This window comes from Corapipo altera, unplaced genomic scaffold (genome assembly GCF_003945725.1).
Source record: "Corapipo altera isolate COAL_440 unplaced genomic scaffold, ASM394572v1 RXGC01000072.1, whole genome shotgun sequence".
NCBI classification, from domain to species: Eukaryota; Metazoa; Chordata; class Aves; order Passeriformes; family Pipridae; genus Corapipo; species Corapipo altera.
The window spans coordinates 3,233,681-3,254,292 of NW_020884943.1; the positions used below are offsets into that span (position 1 = coordinate 3,233,681).

A 20,612-nucleotide genomic window follows, 5' to 3' on the forward strand; every position below is an offset into this window, starting at 1 on the left:
GCAGATCACAAGACAACTCAAACTCAGAAAAGAGTAAGGGCAAACATGATGAGACCATAACATGAACTAATTAAAAAATGAAAGCACTTCAGCAGAAGTCATGTGGACTGTTTTATGGAGGAAGCAGAGTGAGTTATCACATTTATTGTTGTCTCACTTTATCATCAAAGGTTGTTTCTAAGTTCCCTGTGGAAGTGTATCAGTCAGCTAACTGTTACTACCAGCCTCGAATCTATACTATCACCTGGCTCCTCCCAGCAACCCAATGCAACATACAACAATCTTCAGATATTCAAAAGAATAGAAAAGTAGTGGAAAGCTTCCCGTTCCTCCATTCCACGCTGCTTGTATTCAAAAGTGCATGTTGAAAGAGGGGGGGGCTGGGAGATTTTTTTTTAAAATATTAATTTCTTGATTCAGAACACAATGTACTGGGGGGGGAAAAAGCTGTTAACAAAGTAACAAAAATAACAGTACACTGCCTATCCACTGGTTAAGCAATGCTGACATTATTAACTAGGCCATTCAGTCTATAGAGAGCAGTAAGTTCCCATTGTGGTCTGAGGGACCTGTATGCCCAAGTGGTCACTAAAGGAGCCTCTTCCAACCACCCTCACCCCATAGCCGTGGCTTGCAACACTCCCTCTCTTCAGCTCACTGTCCAAGAGCACAAGCAAAGACATGGCTTACAACAGGAATTGTGTACTTGTAGAAGTTTCCAGACAGAATATTTTGTTCACAACGTACATACTGTAATACCACTCATGCAATTATATCTCAGTGAGGATCCAGTGGGGCCCTGCCTGAGCTGGGGATGTAAACAAGCAATTCAGTTTTACTCACTGTTGTCAGGTATATGAGAAAAAAGGAGAAACCCCCTTACTCAAGCACTAATATCACCAAACATATTATGCCACTACAGTACCACTCACTATTCATCCTTTGCACCCTTTAATCAGGGCAGTTAGTTGTTTCCTCACTACAGCAAATGATATGAAGTGAGAAATTATTAAAAGTAACTTTCTTGCTAGCTTTGGTCATAGCCCAACATCACTAGAGAACCTCTGACACTGAAAAATAAAATTATTAGAAACTTATCTCAGAAAGGTCTGAAAAGGACAATAATCCAGGAGTCAGCTTTGCCTGGGAAACCCATGGATCCTCCTCCAAAAATCATAGGGCAGTGTTGTCTTTGGATTATAACTTTCTGAATGTAATCCCAGCCCACACTCCCAGCTCTGTGGCCTGACTTGCCCTGCACCCAGTTTCCCAACATGTAAAAGAGCACAGAATAATTATCAAGTTTGGTGAGCTTTCAACAATTGAAGGAATAGGATGCTGATGAATGGTATTGAAGGCAGCTTCTCCAAAGACATTGTTCTACAGGCACTATAAGGCACCAAAGATGTTTAGATCTCCAAATTTACATGTCTTTTTATAAGCCATATGCACCATACATCCACACACAGAGCCTTATTCTACTGACCAAAATAAAGAGACCAAGGACCTCTCCTCCTCCTACTCTGTGTGGTCACCTCTGAAGGCCAAAGATCTGTCTGTGGAAAGAGGGCTTACTTACACAGGATTAAAGAACTTTTGTGGCCACTTGAACTAAAACTCAACAGTGAAACTGTATTAGTAAAAAAAGAAAGACATAACTATCACGTACCCCAAAAAAGCAAGTGGGAAATCAGAGTATTAGTGAAGAACAACATTGTTTAAGCTTTTTGCCATTTCACAAATGCAATGAAACCTCTGCTTTCCTTCTCAGATAAGCAACGGCAGAAGAAAAAATAAGACAATACTTCTAAAGGTACTGATAGCATTTGTGAAGAGAACCTTGTCCAACTGCATAGACAGAGCTACCAGCTGCTTTATGTTCAGTCATGTCCATGACAAATCATTCTGTATACAATCAACAGCTATAGAAGAACACACCATGGAGTGCTACTGTGCACAGAAAGTCATTTAGCAACTAAGAACCCTCTTCAATCAGCTTTTTCCCCCCAGGAGATAACACTCAATAAAACCTGGATGGAAACATCTCCTTTTAAAGTCTAAAAACTATTGGCAAACATTTCTGTAGAAAAAAATAACACTGACATCAAACAAAAATACATTGACTTACTATATTTGAGACTAATTCTTGATTCATATTAATAGGCAGACTAAAATACAGACAGAAAAGTCTTATTTGCTCTGTTTCTGCTGAGTCTTTGCCAAGTGCCCTTAACACCAACAATAATTTATAATTAAGTAAGCAATCCTTCTTAAGTGGATGCACAACAGCATGAAAAAGTGATTCAATTAGAGTCTGTAGATAAAGCTGCTCAGTACTAACAAAGCATCCCTCACCATAACTTCTGAAACCTGCCCCATGAAAGAATGCACACTAAAATTTAATTAAAAATACCTGATACTCCTAGCCTTGATTAGCTATCTGGAACATTTGATAATAACTAGCATCCACCAGTTCCTCTTGCCAAAATCTTTCCCTTTATATTTCACCTTCAACTTAAATGAAGTGGTTGCTAACTCCAGAGCACAAAATTATGTGAACCAAACAGCCTATACAGTAGATTCCAGTTGAAATTTATATTATGAAATTATGTACGCATACATATAATATATAAATACTTAAATGTATAATGACTCGTAAAGTCTAAAAGGCTGCATTTATTAGGGGTGACCTAATTGTGGCCTTCCAGGACCTGATGGGAGCCTACAGAAAGACAGAGAGGGAGTTTTTACAAGAACATGGAATGACAGGACAAGAGGGAATGGCTTCAAACTGAAAGAGAGTAGGTTTAGACTAGATATGATGAAGAGATTATTTACTGCAAGGGTGCTGAGGCACTGGAACAGGTTGCCCAGAGAAGTGATGGATGCCCCATCCCTGGAAGTGTTCAAGACCAGGCTGGATGGAGCTTTGAGCAACCTGGTCTAGCGAAAGGTATCCCTGATAACAGCAGGGGGCTTGGAACTGGATGATCTTAAAGGTCCCTTCCAACCCAGGCCATTCTAAGATTCTATGTAGAATTGATGCCATAGAGTACTTTGCCTATAAAAGTTGTAGTTAACTTACTATTGATGGGAATGCCATAATTAGAGCCTTCCCAAGTAATTTGAGTTCAAATATACATTTCCAGCGTCCACAGAAGCTTCTGGATGGGGCTGTTCTCCTCACACTGAAGTTTTCAGCACTGCCTTTCGAACTTGCATCTTCAACTCTAAACAAGTAAGTACAATGCCCAGGCTTGTTCCAAGCTTGTTGACAATGACATGGAACAACGTTAATGGATTAATAGGGATTATTAATGGATCATCCCATTAGTTTTTGGTTGTTTATTAGAGTGCCATCTTTGAAAGCTTTCAGTATTATCTTGCTTTGCTCATGGCATGGCTCTGAGTCAGCAGCTGCCATCATCATGGGCAACCTTGTACAGTTTTCCTGTTTTCAACAGTTACACAATTTTCAACCAAGAGAAGGGAGAGAGTTGCTGCAAAACCCAGGGAATCACTTTCTGTGTGCCCCCTTCCCCCGCCTCTAAGGCATAGATGACACAACTTCAGGGATGCACCATCTCCCTTTCAGTCATTAACCATAATCCTTCCTCTGCAGACAACAATTTGGAGATATAACTACAGGCTATGAAAAGCAGTCTAGTATTTTCATGAAAAATACTTCTTACTCTGGAAGAGCTGGTCAAGGACCAACACTGCCAAGGACAGGACGGTTGGGGTAGATCTCATCTCTTATCCGAAATGTCAAGTCAAATGGTGAAGAAAAGCTCTTAGTGGAGGCCTGTAACTAGAAAAAGGCACATTCCCAGCTGCTGCGCAACAGTTGGTATTGAAAGCCCACACATGAGAAATAACTGGACACGTGGAAACAGAGGAAAAACCCTGGTCCTGTGCTAGGGATGGTCAAATTGCTAACAAGGCTCCCCTGGATAAATTTACACTTCATTGAGTAGCCCAGCCAAAAAGGATTTTTAGAAGTTCCCATAAGTGTTCTGTACCCTCAGTGAACCTTTAACCCGAGCTTAAAAAACTAGACTATAGTGAGAAACATAGAAACACATTATTTGGTTTGTGTGTTTTGGGGGGTTTTTTTTGTTTGTTTTAATACAGGGAATACTGTTGTGAAAAACACTATTACTTGGTATGATCATACATAGCAGAAATGATTTCTTCTTCTTCTGCATACCCAGAGTCTTCAGAGTTGAATGCACCGATTTTTCCTCTTTTCACAGAGTAACACTTGTGCATGTCATGGAGGAATGGCAGACTGAGGCCAGAATAGCACTAATTTTGACATTACAAAACAAAGATACAAGGAATTAAATAATTAGAGCCTTAACGAAAGAGCACAATGCATGTCTCCTTTGATAATCTCTTGAACTCTATAAAGATAAAAGCAGGGTTGAAATGTGCATACAAGATGTGCAATAACAGAGTTTCAAAGCACACTGAAGCACACTGTAGTGTACCATTCCATAGTACTTTAATATCTTAAAAGATTAGCCTGTTGAAGCAAAAACTTCTCTAATTGTCTGGGCTACTTCTACCTTTTTGTGTCTCCCTTCCAGCTGCTTTCCTCTCACCTCCTCTGCTGCACTACTGTTTGATAACAGCAGAAGTAACAAGGAATTAGTTCTAATTCCATGTATTTCCCTGCTCTTCAAGGTCATTTTTAGGGGAAAAAAAAAATAAATCATAAATTAAGTCCATTACTGGAAAACAAATTTTACCAGAAATTTGCCTGCTTTTATTTTTTTTTTTTAATATTTGAAATTATACTTGCCACTTGCTTTCAAATTTTATCTCAATTCTCATCCTGTCATATCATCAATCTTATCAACTAAGGGGGGGAGGAATCAAGATCCATTCAAGCTCAAAAGAGTTTGCAGCAGACTAGAAAGCAATGAAAGACATTCCTTAGCTGCTCTGTCCTCTGAAATGGAGGACTGAAACAGAAATGTTAATGACAATAAAAGACAGGAAGATGCTGATATTTATCATGAAAGAGTGCTCTAGGCTGTATGAAATAGAAATGCAAATTCTTATTCATGATGCTGGATGCATTGAGCCAAATCTCAACATATTCCTACTACTTTAAAAGAGAGATTTCTCTAAAGGGTAAAGAAAGGATGAGCTGCCTAGACAGGGGTCCTGAAAACTAGTTTTATCTAAGAAAACCTTTTCTAGTCCCTGAAGTTGATACCTCATTAATGCTTCTGGTCTTCTAAAGGGATTATCACTTGCTTGAAAATAAACACAAAAACTCGACTACAAACTTGGTTTATATTTTTGATGGATTAGTAAAATAGCACAGAGCTATGAATATAGTTTTTTAATTTAATCTTATTCTTCCATATATTATCATCATTAAGGATTACTTCCATGGCTTACTGCCTGGTATTGTTATTTTTTTGTATCTCAAAATATGATAAAGTGTATAAATAGAAAAAAGCTACAGCATGCCCCATTATAAACAACCAGAAGTATTTTGCTGATTTCACTTTATATTGCAGTAATGAACAGAGCACATCCTGATCCCATGAATGTCAAAACCAGTCTTACTGCAATTCAAGTCGCTCTAAGAGGAGCTGGTCTATATTTTCATGATGGTGGCAAAGAAGTGCAGGTTACTCTAATTTGCTCCCTACATTGGCCAAATTTAGACGATGACCTGCAGTCCAGTCTGATTTGAGCACAATAATTAGCCTTTACTAAGTTAACGTGAGATGCCTCTCTAAGAACATAACTGTTTAAGTGAATCCCAGACAAAATGCTGATGTTAATAGGTTTTCAGTTATAAAGTCGTATTAGAATACAAGGCAACTTTCTCCCCCAAATTGAACCATTTCACGTTACTTGTGTGCCTAATTAGCTTATATATTAGTACTAAAAATTATTGCTGGTCTGTTCTCAATGTACCTTTTAGCCATTATATGGCTAAAAAAAAAGGAAAAATCCAATTAAGATACAGGCAAAGAAGAGTCAGATCCTATGTAAGTTTGACCATGTAATTTAGCATTTCACATACATATTCAACTTGTGTAACTAGCAATGACATAAGCTGCAAGATATAAAAGAATCATACCTGTTTCATTACATGAAATTAAACATTTCTTATTTTTATTAAGAACTCTTGCACTGCTGTCAAGCCATGCCCCCAAAGAGAAGATTCTAATACTACTTTTAAGCTAATTAACAGATTTTAAAAGTGTCAAACTATGCTTCAAGTATCCTAAAATGTGCTAGTTGTGAGCATAATGTTATTTTCAGAGGCAACCAGCCTCTGAAAACAAGATTAGTTTCCAAGCCCTACTCTTGCTACACAGAGTTCAAATCACAGACCAAGGAAAAAAAAAAAGACGACTTGCTGCTGCTACTATTACAGCACTTCACTGGTGTGAGTAGTAAAAATAAATAGACCTGAGAACAAGCTATTATTAGTTTTCCTCTGCAGATAAATATTATTAATGCTGCTTGGTTTACTCTCCAAGCACTTGGCCCAAAAGAAGCAGCATTCCACTGACCTTTGCTCTGCAATGCAAACCACCACCATAGAGACCATTCACAGAATGTGCTGAGCTGGAAGGGACCCACAAGGATCATCAAATCCAACTCTCAGGCCTGCAGAGCACCATCCCAAAGAGTCACAACATGTGCCTGAGAGTGGCATCCAAATGCTTCTTGAGCTCTGCCAGCCTTGGTGCTCTGACCACCGCCCTGGGGAGCCTGTTCAGTGCCCAACCACTCCCTGGGCAAGAACCTTTTTCTAACATCCAACCTAAACCAATGTAACCATTGCAGCAGATTACAGCACAGCTCTCCCAAACCCAGAGCTATGTGGGAAGCATTTCTGAAAACTGCACCACAGCATTACCAAGGACTGGGAAACTTCGAGGCTTGGTTCATCGAAGTCCCAAGAATGGGAATGAAAGGAGGAAAGAAGAGGGCTTGCTAAAAAGGGATACCTGTCTCAGGATGCCTTCCAAAAATTATGTTCTATTTACATGGTTTGGAAATGCATTGTGCTTCCCTCATAGGCACAGAACATCCCTGAACAATAAAAAGCGAGAGACCTCTTTGGTTAAATTGAACAATGCAGGTAAGATTGCACAGGCTGGGGAACCGAGCCATTGTTCTACATCTGAAACATTCAATCTGATGCTGTTCCCTTACAAAGGTTCATTAAGGGGTTTTAAATCTAAAGGGCAAGCACAACAAAAGTGTCCTTAAATAAGTTCGTTTCAATCTGCTTTTACCTGTCATAGATAGCTCAAATAAACCTTCATCTTGCAGTATTCTCTGAGCTGCAGCACCAGGATGACTCTTACTTGTCCTGGGAGTGCCCATACTCCACTCACTGCCCACCTTCCAGCTGAGAAGCCCCACACTCACCAGGGCTCTAACACCCACCTAAAATCCCATCCTGCACCCAGCTCCAGTGACCACCTTTGTGCCACCATCTTCTGCCTGCTGCATCCAGGGAGCAGAACCTGAGATGAAGGAGAGTAAGGTAATGTCCACAGGAGGACTGGGGAGGACAATTGCTCGTCAAAGACCTTCTGGTGTGCTGGCAGAACCACAGAAAAGACGAGAAACATTTAATTACAAAGTCTTTTCTGAAAAAAAAGAAAAAATTTCTTTTTGTCCCTTTTCACTGCACGTGGAATCACTGTAAGCAGCATTTATACCACTGTGATCCAATTCACTTTCCAAGTACTATGAGGATTAAGCACATATGAACAAGAAAGAAAGAAAAAAACCAGCCATCACACATGAGAAATAAGGTCTGGCTTCCATTTCAGGGAATATTAATAACTGAAATTGTTAACAACTGACTGACAAAAACTGTTCTGCTTTCTGTGGGTTTAACCGCTTCTAGGCAACATTATGATTACTGCTCATAAGCCTAGAAATATAATAAGCCTTAATAACAATACAGAACAGCAAGTCACAAAATAACTATGCTTTCTGGTCAAAATGGTCTCCTGCAGCCAAAAATACAGCATGAAGGTGGCTTGAAAGAGCCAAGTGAAATCAGCATTTGATATTCATGAGGGAAAGGACTTTGTATACGAGGGGAACCATTTAGACATATTTCAGGTCCTGTTAAAACTGGCTCACACTACCTTATTAACTGTATTGATAAAAACAAATGGAGAAAGGACTTTGTTAATGGGAGAAGAAAGGTCAGAATTATAAAAAGTGGCCCATGTAAGTGTCTAAGGAGTCTATACATTAAGTCCAAGTTCTTATATCTGGTTTGCTACCAGCACAGATTTGCTCCCTCACACTGGGTAATGCTTTGCTGGGGTGCCAGGGTGCTGGTTCTTTTGAACTTAATGGTGTTCTGGGACCCAATGCCTCAGAAACATAGGGAGTCCTGGGATGCTTCTTTGGAAGCCCAGAGATGATACATATAAGGACAGTATAGCTGATTCAGAGATATTTCCCCCCCTATTAAAATGGTGGCTTTTCATTATTGTTTGGGTTGGAAGGGATCTTAAAAACCATCCAGTTCCAACCTATCTGCCATGGGCGGGGACACCTGCCACTAGAACTGGTTGCTCCAAGCCCAGTCCAATCTGGCCTAGAACACTTCCAGGGAAAACTTGACAACACATTAAATTTCTCAGCCATAATTCCAAGCAAATGCTTGTGACTTTAATGATTTACATTTTTTCCCCAAAAATACAGATTTTTGTTCATGGCAGCTGCAACAGAGGGAAAGACACATTTAGGTCAGACACCAACCACAAGCCAGACCAAATGTCAATACACAGAAAAGCTTATTGTAGCCCCTAAGTGCTGCCTGAAAGGTTCTTAGCAAATAACCTACGCCAGTACTTTACTGGAAAACAGGAAGCTCTGAAATACTCCAGCAGATGCAGATGTTTCATAGAGACAGAGAACCTACAGATTAAACTACAGAGTGTGGCTTTGTCACAACAGGAGCGGCTGAACAGTGATCTCCTTTTTTCTTTATAACTACAACTTAATCTGTATTCCCCTGCTAAAAGGATTGCAATAAAACTCTACATAATGAAAGGACAATTAAGTCACATTACATGCAAAAAAGTCATCATTTGATAATGATCCACTAATTTCAGCAAGATAAGACACTGATCACTTATGGTAATCAAATTTGTCCTGGTAATGCAGTGACTGGACCATGCTGAAGCAATTCAGAGATGTTAACTGTGTGTCCATATGTCACCAAATCACAGATTGTTTCTGATGGGGACGCTCCGAGGCCGGGAGGATATCACATCACCTGTTGTTCCATCCCTATAGGTGCCTCAGCTGCACCACGGTGATGGCAGCTATACCTGCCATTCTGTGGACTTCATAGGATGTGTCTCCACACAAACAAGGCAGAGCTTCTTCCACCAAATACCCACGTGGGCAGCTCAGGTCCTTCCAGCTGCTCTTTTTCTCCTTCTCCAAAGGTCTTCCCACATGAACTACCTCTCACACATTGCAATCAGCTCACCCAAAACTTGCTGCTAATTCAGGATCTGACAATGCTCAAAGAAATTAAGTTTTTATTTTTTAAAACATTGTCTGTGGCCAAAAGAAACGATGGTTAGAAAATACTGTGGATTTTTTTTTCTTCATTGAAGGATGTATCTATAATACAAGTGTATCATTAATAAATCTTATCGATACACAACAGCTACTTAATCCCATGCAACTCATCCGGGAAACCAAAGGAAAATGAGGTCTGCTTCGGTTCTGACCAACACCACCAGGTGGCAATAGCAGCCCAGCTAACCCATCCCACAGCAAGCCAGCTGCAGGAACTGCTTATTCTATTCATTTTTTTCCTTTAACTCAGCCTTACCCCGAGATTTTTTTTTAACTTAAACTCAGTGTCAGGCTAACCATCTATAATAAAAGGGACACCCACAGATATTCCTACTCATTGAAATAGTCCAAAGACTGGGTCCAATCTAAGTAGCTCCCAAGAACCTACAACTGACACTGCCAATCTGGCAAATCCTGTCTTCCTGCGAAAAAGGCGTAGTTATCTCATGCAGGTATCCATCACATTCACTGACTTCTGCAAACTGACCCCCCTCTGTGTATTTTGGCTCAGAAGGGGGCAGATGTGGCCCTGGGTCATTACCTGTGTTACTTAATAGTTTTTTGCTACCACAGGACACTATTACTTCTGTGTTTTAACTACATGGAGTATCCTTATGGAATGCTACTACATACCTTCAGAGCATGCAACACTTCACTAATTCCCTATCCAAACACTGCATACATGACCCAAACCACATGATACATGGAAAAGCAAAAATAAAACCAATAAGATACTTTTTTATAACCTGAAAGTGACAGAAATACACCAGGCCTGCATTTGAACAGAAGGCTAGATCTAAGAGGGGCTTATATTTCCCAGATTTCAATGGGTTCTCTACATAAGTGAGTTAGGTCACAAGAGGAAGAGGTGGCTTGGCATAAGGAAATTAATTCCCAATACAAACACAAGTCTAGTTGCAGGCATTATACTGTATGATGATGCTGTAAATCAAAAATAAATCAAGCCTCATCCAGTACCCCAGGACTACAAGTTTCTAAACTTCTCAGTAGTTTAGTAAACAAATCTGAGGTGTTTTTTAAAACTGAACAGTGGAAAGAATATATTCGTAGGTAAATTCACATATAAGGTTACATCTCTGCTCTGACCTCACCAATATCCCATCTGGAATTACAATAAGATAGGTAAAAAGGAGTCATGGATCTACACTTACAGTCCTGAGTGCTGAATGACTCCAGACCATCAGTAACTTCCACCTCCTGCACCATAAAGATCAATGGTGCGTTCCCCCCACCAGCCAGACTTGTGGCCTTCATGGATTAACCCACTAACCAAGTCAAAAAACATTTTATATGATCCTAAAAAAGTAAAACCTTCAATAATTTGCATTGTAGCCACTGTTCTCTATGACAATTTTTCTGTTAAATGAGCTTTTTCCACAGCAGTTACTGAAGAGATGGCACAAACACCCAGGTCTCCATTAGGGGTTATCACCCCTACCTGAGCTGAGGCTAGAAAAAGGGTTTTAACAAAACCCAACAAGTCATTATTTTAAACCAACTATCTGACATTAACAATCTCTCTCCCATGTGTTGTTTCACCTACAAGATATTAATCCATTTAAATGCACATGATAAACCATAAACCCTGCCAGTTCTATACAGCACAACAATCTAGAAATCTGTTCTTGGTTCCCTCTGGAAGGAACACCTACCTGAAGCCTCCTGCTTCTTCCAGTGCAAGCTCATGATCCACACAAACTTTCCCTGCCGTGGGGATACCCTGGGGAGGAGAAGGAAGGCACTCAGCTCCCATATGCAGCTTCTTAAGGCTCATTAGCAACAGCAGCCAGTCTCACCCAGTTTAACTAGGAGGAGCTGAGTTAGCTGGGAAAGAGAAGAAACCAGCTGCAAAAGGTTAATAAGGCACATCCACTAAGGAGGGGAAGGGCTGAGGCATTAACCCTTCATCAAGTCTTGAAAGGAAACCTGAGTGAAGGTGGTAGAGGAAAAGAGGAAGGGGAATTATATCTTCTTGGCTTCCACCCATCATTGTAGGCTTCTAAAACTGAGCATGTTCGTGCTTAGGATGGATTTCTCTTCTGGTAGGCAAAACCCATTGCTATCTTCTTTGCTGCTCAAATGCAAGTTACACACCTGAGTTGCTTTGATCTTTAAAATCAGTTCCAGTATTATGTGTAATTCTATTCACACAGCTAAATTACGACTTGAACTGCAAAATACATTCTAGGTCTTTCAGAACTTAAATACAAAATCGGAATATGAAATTATCCACTGACTCCAGTTGCAATACATTTCTTATTTCACATTTTAACTCATGCTTGTTGGAAATTCAGTTCAAATGTGACAACCTGAAAATTGTTTTTAATCACAACTAATAAGTGGAGGTTTTCCCCCCTCTTTTTGTTCTCTATATCCCATAAACACCCAAAACAATGACATGTAGAGTGAGGGATGATGAGTCAAATACCTCTGGACAGTACTCCAGGGCACTGCACACCTGAGCAATAGGAGTCAAGCTCTGCAAAAAAACCCCAGATGCCAAGAAACCCAAAACACACTTTAATCTGAACTATTCTTTTGGGCATTCAGCCTCAGGCCTAACACTGCAGCTGTTCACAGCATCCACTAACACTTCTGTGCCATTCCTAAGCCGGGGAACTTATATTTTCCTTTCAGCCTCTTGAATGGAAGTGATGCAACGTGGTAGAACCAGACAGATCCCTACAAAAAGAGGAACAGAGAGCATGACAAGGAGAACTGGAACAGCTGCCCAAGGAGGTGGTATAGTCTCCCTCTCTGGAGACATTGCAAACCCACCTGGACTTGTTTGTGTGTCACCTGCTCCAGGTGACCTTGCTTTGGCAGCAGGGTTGGACTGGATGATTTCCAGAGGTTCCTTCCAACCTTAACTATTCTGTGATAAAAAGACTTCTCAGGTCAAGGCCTTCTCTCCATTCAAACTGGTAACATTTGCAGAGTTAAATGCAAAGCCAATCCGCAGTAGATCTAGATCTCTAAAAAAGAAGCTATTTTTAAACTGCAGTAGCAATGTGAACTGCATAAATTAGCATAATCTCAGCCTTCACAGATCGTTCTCAGCTGTGTTACATAGCACAAATTAACACTCTGCAGACTTCTTGCTTCTGCTAAGTGGTCAATCATGCAATTCATGGGGCTTAAAATCCCCTTTTTCCATCCTCCAAAATCTACATGGCCTTTTTTTACACTCCCCTTATCTTTTTCAGAGCTGTACTATCACAGGCTCAGGTTTCCTCACAAATCTCAAGGTTTCGTGTGTAACTGGTGGTTCTGTGGCTGCAGAATTACAGGACATCCTACTATTTTCTTGGGTGAATATTTTCTGCTTGTGGGCAGATGGCATGGAAAAGTGGAGTGCAGATGGAAACCCACAGTCCACAAACTCCTCATGATAATTCTAAATAGGGTACACAACTCTTTAATTCTTATCTTCTCCTTAAATTATTTTCAGCAATAAAAGGACAAACTGCTGTTTTCAGAAGGCACAGCCAAAAGTAATGATATCTGTTTATAGCTGAGAACTTTCTCCTAACAATGTGACTTCTATCTTCACAAGTTTTTTTTAAATCCATAAATCATTAGTGGAAAGGACTTGATTTCAAGTATCTCTTACTTTGAGTTAAGTATTGCCTCAAGAAAAAAAAATCAATAAGAAAAAAGCAGATCACTGACTCATGAAGGTTTAGTTCTCCAGTTAGCTACTTAAGGTGATTTCATGGCTCCAGGTATCACTTTACCTGAGCTGCTTGGAATTATAATGGATTTATCTCTGCAGAACACCTGTGAGATAAGGGAGTTGCTGGTGATAAACTGCAGCAGGCAACAAGGAGGTGACAATGATACCGATGGCCTGTGGCTCACAGACTCACCACTGCATCCTCCCTGCCCTTCAGGACTGAAACCCCTCCTGGCAGAAAGGCAGAGCTCAAAATGAAGGTGCCATAAAAACTACTCTTATCAATCCTTCAAGTTTTTTCACAGCATGTCCAGACTGGTGCAACTGGCTTTTCTAACCTTCTGACCAGTTGGAAAAGTCCTAAAAACAGCAAGATAAAAATATCCGTGGTGGAAAATAGCAAGGAATGAAATAATAAGCATTAGAGGTCAAGCCTGGATCCCTGAAAAGTTTGTATTAACCAATGGAAAAGCATTAAAAGAAATAAACTTATCCCATAGTTATAAAAAAGAAAACAAGCAATACTTAAGACACCCAAGTGCCATGATTGATGAGGATTTACTAATTCACAGGCAGCTCTCACACAGCATAAATGAAAAGTTGGCTAATTTGCTCCTGTTCCAGACCTGGAGTTAGACTTGATAAACATAAATAGCATCATTTGTTGGAAGTTCTGACCTGGTGCCTGACAACGACACTGCTCTACCTCTGCTAGAATGGAACCTTCTAAACTGCCTCACAACATGGTTTCTGTCTATTAAAAGGATGGATGTGTGTTGCTTAACTATATTTTCTGCCTTCAAGCATAACCCTTAGCAAGGCTTTTCCTCAAATGGCTGAAATTATTTGAATATTATACATCAAAAACATTCAGATGTTCAACCCAGTTATGGTATACATACACTACTACATAAATAATCTGCCTATATAATGCAGGGCTGTAATCTTCCACAGCATGCAGGCACGTTAATGATCTTACACATGGACAACATGAGATGAAAGAATGAAGTATTCCATCACCAAGGGCAATTTATCTTGTCTACATTCATGAAAGAAGATTACAGGAGGTCATCTTCTTACTGGTTTTCATTTCACAACAAAAAAAAGACAATAATCAGTTTTCATTAGGGAAGACTTGTCCTTTCTCTTGTAACAACGTGACTTTCCCATCCCATAGACCAAACACAGCACTGATATCAACCAAGGAGCCACATGATATGGTCTAACACAAAGGTTTATAAAGGGTAATAGAAATGCTCAAACCTCAGATGAATACTGAAGGACTTACTCATGTCAAAAGAACCTAACATATGTTTTATCTCCAGCTTAATGGGTCGTGCTTGGAACTAATAAAGGTCTTCAAAAGTGACCACTTGTTGTTTCATGAGAAAGTTCAGCTCAAACTTGATAGAATAAAAAATGTTCAGAGGAAGAGAAAGCCTCATTGTAAGTGCCTTAAGGAAGCCCTGGCTCTGTAAAGTCCACCTTCATCACACAATATCCCCCAGCTCAACCAAAGGCACATCCAGAGCAATTTGGCATAAGAGGCTGATTGCCCAGGAAAAGGCAAGAGAATTTTGGCAGAGTTAAAATACTGTGCCAGCATTTCTGACACAGTAAGAGTGACTCTACCATGCATCTGTTTCTCTGTGGAAGCTGAATCTGCCCGTGACAAGGTCAATTTTGAGAAAGGTTGGTATTAAAAGATTATGCTCCCTCCATCCTCTCACTGAGGTTATGCTAATTATTACAGGGGAGCAAAGGAATTCTTTGATCCTCCAAGTCCTTCTCCCCTCACAAGGTGACTCTGGCTGCCGGCACAGCACCCGAAGGGACAGCACAGCATATCCTAATTCCATAACTGTGGAATTAGCCATTTTCAACCTTGAAATTTAACCCTAAGAAATTGAGTATGCAGTAATCCACATAATCCAGGCCTCTACACCTGTCTCTCTTCCAACTAATCTCGCCAGCCTTCATCATGACACATCTTAATTTAGAGTCCTATCTGCTAAGGTCAGTGTGTAAATGGATGTTCAGGAGTTGCAACAAGTACTTGCTTTGTGAGCTCTGTAAGACGCAGAAATATCAACAGAGAGCACAGCTCTTCACCAGCGACAGACAAACGATCTTTACAAATGCTCTAGGAAGCACTGAGGAGAAAGAAAGAATAAATAAATAAATAAGTGTCGTGTAGCCCCAGATAATGCGATCTGCTGGTATTAAGTTTTCTCCTGAAGGAGTTAAGTATATACCAGCTGCTCTACATTAAACCGAGCTGGCATTTTAAATCATGCAAATTAGCTGAGCTCCCATCCATTGCAGCCCAGCATTTAACAGCATTGCTGTAAATGACACAAAGTACTGGCCAAAAAATGCTGTAAATGACACAAAGTACTGCCATTTCAGCTGCTGTCAGAGAGGAAAGGAGGAGGGAGGGGGAGTAACTGCTCTGAGTGATGCTGCAGCTATTCACAAGATGGTTTACAAGAGCCTCCTTCCACCACAGGTATTGTTTGCATGACTGAAATGTGCCCATGTGCATGGAAAGCCTGAGGCTTTTATTTGTTGAAAATCCATTTATATAAGCTACTAAGAACCACTGCAAAATTATCTAAAATTAAATGATTTGCCAGTGGAACACTGAAATTTAAAATCTCTTAATGCTATACAATAAACACTGAGTGGATCTGAAGGGTCATTGGCTCAGAAACACTGACACAGCGGCCAACAGGAAGCCAAGGGTAGCATCAGTCCCCACCATCACATCCAACACCAATGGACATTTCTCAGACTGTGAAGGGAACAGGTGAAAATCTGTGTTTGTTCAACACAAACCTGTCTTCCACTGAATCTGAGAGGATTTGTTCAGGAGGCAGTAAAGAGGGCTAAATCTTATCTATTTCGCATTGCTGTGGCCAAGAAATTAAGTTGCTATTAACAAGTGTAGGAGCTTCACAGACTTTTTTTTATTATTACTATTTCAGGTTCCTTTTTGAGGTAATCTGCTCAACAAGAGGAAGGTGGAATTAATTCTTGTGTTAAAAATAAGATACAGCTGCCTTGCTATCCAACCTGATCAACCAAACCTCCAGTGGACATGACCCAGGGGCATTACATCCCACTGCACAACACTGCATATGCATCACAGAATCACTCCATGTGGCCCAAACCCTACCAGGGAAAAGGCCAAAAGGCATCTTACAGGCAAGAAAGGGAAATCTTCACTGCTGCAGTGTGGGAAGTTGGTCTCTGACTGCTTGGAAACGGGATCCTAGGCAACCACTGCTCTTCCCTCTTGAAAAGCAGAAAGTGGTTTGGTTCAGTGAAATAGGCAAATTCATACAATTCCTCTGGAGAAGCTGTGTAGGGATAAACAGGATGCTCCACACTAGAGGACAGGCACTTTTCTGCCAGCTTTCTTTGGCAGTGCCCATCTGGCAAATTACCATGGAGGATCAGACTCCTGTGGGCTCCAGGGTCCATCCCGGAGGAGTAAGACACAGCAATGCCAAAAATACTCCTTCCCAAAATAATCTGTCCAAGTTAAGCCCCAGACAAGTCTGGAATATGTATGGCTGTCCTGAGAAGCAGATTGACCTGTGGTTATTGACCAAGCAGAGAGAAACCCATTTCTAAGCTGTTGCTTCAAATGGTCAATGCACATTTGATCTCAAAACACACGTGACACTTTTAAAATTAGTTCTGAAGACTTAAATATCCGTAGGACTCTTGTAAATGAAGAATAATTTAAAACAGAATCAAATTCGTCTTGCCAGACTGATCCATTAATCAGTGTATCCATCAGCTACAAAGTTGCACACTGATCTTTGTGGAGGCAAGTGTGTCCTCTACATCTGTTCCAAGTCTCAAACCTCCAACAGCGACAGACAGATACTGTTCAAAGTTTAAATTCTTGAAGAAAATGTAACTTTGTATCATGTTATATTGATTTAAGAATGACTTCTGACTCCAAAAGACACGACACCAATCTTTGTATCCGCTTGATCATACAACACTGGGCCTCATAGCTGCCTATCTGCCAGACGAAGCAGATTTGTTAGAGCCCTTGTACAAGTTAATTAGAAATTATTTCCTGGTAATTAATGTCATAACCTGAGAAATAGCCAAAATAGATGTGACGTGGAAAGACAGCTGTTAGTCTTCTGAAAGTACTTGTACAAAAGCAGCATTTAGCTTTTCGGTACTACAGTTACCCGTCTTCTCTAACAGTGGACATGGTTCAAGTGGAGATGGCTAAAATAAAAGGAATATGCTTCTAAATATTAGTTACAACATATACAAGTATAACAAAATCTCAGTATTCATGTTCACCATAACATGGATGAAGCTACATCAGCAACATGAAATCCTACTAAGATATTAATTTTGTTCTGCCAATGGACAAGTATATAGAATTAATAGATGGCAAAAAAATACAATGTAATAGTTTCTGGTCAGCATTTCCAGTAGAAGATGAGCAATCCTATCAGGGAAGACTCACCTCATTATGGGCCTCTGGGACCACCATGCCTTAGTACCCAACCTTCCCTCTCTCAAGGCATGGAGGGAACAGCACCTCAAGCACTTTGTCCTCCACTCCTGTGAGCTCCTAGAGCTTGAAGGAAGGACCAGAAGTATTTAGAATTCTTGAATAGGTAGAAATTACCACTTTCAAAGAAAACACTGATGAATCTACCAACTTACTGCCCAAGAATTGATGTTTCACAGACCTGACCACGTTTTGTTGCCAAGCAAAGCACGACTGCTACCAAACCAACACCTGCCAATCCTTACTTGGTCTTTATAGGCCATAAGTTTTCCTCCTTGCTTGTGTAAAATAAAACCTCAACAATTACTGTTGGCAAGTGGCTCACAAACCCTCTTTACAGCTGTTAGCTCCTCCAAATCAGCCTTACTACTGTCTGTACCTACACCATAAACATGAACTCACAAGACACTTTGGGATTATACCATGCTGGTCATTACAAAAAGGATAGGAGAGAAGAAATGGATCGATGTTAGTGACAGAACAGGTGAAATACGGACAACCAGGGACTCTTTCCAACTGTGAAAGAGAGGATAAGGCAACTTGTAGCCATTGCTGTAGAGAAAAAAAAACACATGAGGAAAAGGACTAAGGAAACCTTCAAGACAAGGGATGGACACAGGCTAAAAAGCAAGTAAACAAGACACTGTGAAGATATGATGATATGACAGTCCAAAACTGAACACGCATGGGGGAAAGAGTCCTGGTAAAAGTCTATTTTCAAATACAGAAGTTGGATATTTTTTCCCTTCGTGCATTGTTTTCCCACACATTGCTTCCAGTTCAAAAATAACCCAAAATTAAAATGAAAAATAATCCAAGTATAACACACCTAAAAATACTTTCAAGAGGAAAATAAAAAAAAGATTGAATCAGAATAAAACTTCAGATCTCAGCCTGTTTCAAAATAAGAAGTGACCTGTTTTCTCATTTATTTTAATACATGGTTTATTTTTTAAAGTTTTAGCAGTTATTTCCATGCCTATGCTTTGCAAAACTGAAGAAACTGAGACTGTTTCCACAAACTATTTCAGAAAAAAACAATTTACAGATAAAATTAGAGGCATACAACTAAGTGCCAAGTGTTTGACTGAATTCCAGTTCTTGGTGAATGGAAAACCAGCAGCTTCCTGTTACAAAATGTACCAACAGTTCATGTCTAATAATACACATAATAACTAACCATTTATATACTTAAATACAGATGTATCTAAAAATAATATTAAAGCAGGGTATTTTTAGCCAGGTGAATTTCTCAGGAGAATGAAATTCTATGGTTTGTTGCAAGGAAAAAATAGAGCAATGGGTTAAAATTTTAAGAGCGTCTCTTGATTGATACCAGAATAAAAGTAGAAGGTTTAACCCCAAAGCTTAAATAAGCAAAAAGCATGCTTTCATTAAAGGCCCAGCTATCGCTTCATTCATAACTGTATCTTCTTAAACAGCATTTAAAATATTTATTCTGTTGCAAATTTGGAAAGTTCAAACAAAATAATTATTGATTTAAGTAGCCCCTTAATTTCTCCTGCTTTGGTAGGAAAAGGGGACTTGTAGGCTAGAAGCATTAAAATAGTCTAGAAATTAATCTACCGTTAATTACAAATTAACTACAAATAATCCACAAATTATTCAGACATTTAAATCTAGTGGTGAGACAATCTGGAAAATAAAATTACAGAGTAGATGATGTTTCTCAAAAGACTCTTCACAGGAAATTAAAACCAGCCAACACCAACCCTGACTTTCCAAAATCAAGAACTGAATCCACCCTTTCTATCTCAATAAATAAAGGCTTTCTTTTCCGATATCCTATGATAGGCAAAAAGAGCACCAGTGGTGTAGGTCTCATAATTTTATTTCTTTTGGATACTTCTCAAATAATTGAAACTTGGGAAAGGTTCATGATTTGTTTACCAGACCTCTTCAAAATTTGATTTATTTTTTTTTATCTTTTTGAGAACTAAAGCTCAAGTTCAGTGCCAGGAGCTTTTAAAATCAATACCCGTTGTTCTCCTCTACTAATATCCCTATACCTCTCTCTTGGATGTCACTGTACATAAGTGTCACAGCAGAAGGTGATAAAACTTACTTGCTACAACAGGGACAAAAAAAGGGAGAGTGTTCCCTGAAGAAATTCAGCTTTATAGAGTAAACTAACAGTTTCAAGGACAGAAGGAGAACACATGGACACCATATGCATAAGCATTTTGAACTGTTAACTAATAGCAGCAAAGGAGAAAGATAATCTAATATCAGGGGACTAGCTTGTAATTTTCTATAGTATTGCAGACCTTCTGACCTTGGGTAAGTTTCTTTGTGCCTCAGCCATCCATTTATAAAATAAGAACAATATCCCAACCTCTAAGGAGTGCTCTTAGGTTAAGTATATTAAAATTTGGAAGCCCCTTTGATATATGTGTGTGTATGTAAATAAATAATATGTGTATATATAAAAATATTTATATATACCCTACTAGAAGAGATCAGAGAAATAACATAAATAAATAAACCAGAAGCAGGAAAAAAGGACATATTAAATGAGTGTTTCAAAAACACTACCATAGACCATAAAAGCTTGACTGAATTCAACAGCAGCATTATTAGTTCAAGTAGAAATATCCTTGGAGATCCCATCTTGGGCAATTCTACATTAAAGGTACTGAACTTGGGAAGGAACAGCACACAGTGAGCAAATGCTCTTTTATTCTAGAACTGTCACAATTAGACTGAAATCAGAGGGAAAAAAATATTTTCCAG

At 39.6% G+C, this 20,612-nt stretch overlaps 1 protein-coding gene and 1 long non-coding RNA gene across 14 annotated transcripts in view; one reads left to right on the forward strand and one right to left on the reverse strand.

Annotated features, from left to right (window-relative positions):
- LOC113955974 overlaps nucleotides 1-7,394 on the forward strand; it is a 30,366-nt gene extending 22,972 nt beyond the window's left edge. The window contains exons 3-4 of the long non-coding RNA XR_003530709.1: nucleotides 3,150-3,238; nucleotides 7,318-7,394. This is a non-coding gene — a long non-coding RNA (uncharacterized LOC113955974). The remainder of the gene's footprint in view (nucleotides 1-3,149; nucleotides 3,239-7,317) is intronic.
- The window catches only part of NAV2 (neuron navigator 2), a 388,787-nt gene that overhangs the window by 187,422 nt on the left and 180,753 nt on the right, over nucleotides 1-20,612 (reverse strand). The gene's annotated exons all lie outside the window — the stretch shown is intronic.